This window comes from Elephantulus edwardii, unplaced genomic scaffold (assembly GCF_000299155.1).
Source record: "Elephantulus edwardii isolate Elephantulus edwardi_28Jun2011 unplaced genomic scaffold, EleEdw1.0 scaffold00240, whole genome shotgun sequence".
Taxonomy (NCBI): domain Eukaryota; kingdom Metazoa; phylum Chordata; class Mammalia; order Macroscelidea; family Macroscelididae; genus Elephantulus; species Elephantulus edwardii.
The window spans coordinates 1,131,867-1,132,966 of NW_006399990.1; positions in this window are offsets into that span (position 1 = coordinate 1,131,867).

A 1,100-nucleotide genomic window follows, 5' to 3' on the forward strand; every position below is an offset into this window, starting at 1 on the left:
CCATAGAATTGGAACTGATCCATAGCTGAACCCCCAGCAGGTTTTCAGGAGCAGTTAATCACATGTGAGAAGATTGTCCATCCTCCCGCAGAGCACCTGGATGCCTCGAACATGCCTTCAGTATTACAGCACAACTTCTTTTGCCACTAGGCCACCAGACCTCCCTTTCCTGAACATAGTGAATAGTATATATGCAAAACCAAGAGCCAGTATCACTCTCAATGGAGAAAAACTAAAAGAAAGCATTTTCCTTGAGAACAGGGACAAAACAAGGATGCCCATTGTATTCCAAGTGCTTGCTAGGACAATATGATAAGAGGAGGAAATAAAAGACATCCAGATTGGCAAAGAAATGGTTAAACTATTGCTATGTGCAGATGATACAATAGTTCACACAGAAAACCTCAAGAACTCAACAAAAAACCCGTTAGATCCACTACACCAATTTAGTCAAGTGGCAGAATATAAGATCAATATCCTAATATCAGTGGGATTTCGCTACCGTAACAAACAAAACTCAGAAAAGGAAACTAAGAAAGCAATACCATTTACAATAGATAACCACAAATTGAAATACTTATGAGTGAACCTAGCTAGAAACACAAAAGATTTGTATGAAAAAAAAACTATAGCACCTTTCTACGAGATATTATAAAAGACCTAAAGAAATGGAAAAATATGCCCTGTTCATGGATAGAAAAACTCAATATTTTGAAAATGACAATCTGACCAAAAGCAATTTACATGTTCAATGCAATCCCAATACAGATACCAAGTTCATTTTTCAAAATGATCAAAAGGGAAATTGTCAAGTTAATTTGGAGAGCAAAGAGCCCTGAAGTGCAAAGCACTTCTGAAATAAATAGGAGGCTTAGCATTCTCTCACTTCAAAATGTGCTAAAGAGCAGTAGTAACCAAGAACAGAATGGTACAAAGACGAGCACATAGGCCAAAGGAACAGAATTGAGAACATAGAAATGGATTCATAAATGTAAGGTCAATAAATATCTGACAAGGAAATAAAACCTTATCAAATGAGGAAATGAGAACCTCTTCAACAAATGGTCCTGGCATAACTGGACTGCTTCCTATAGAAAGCT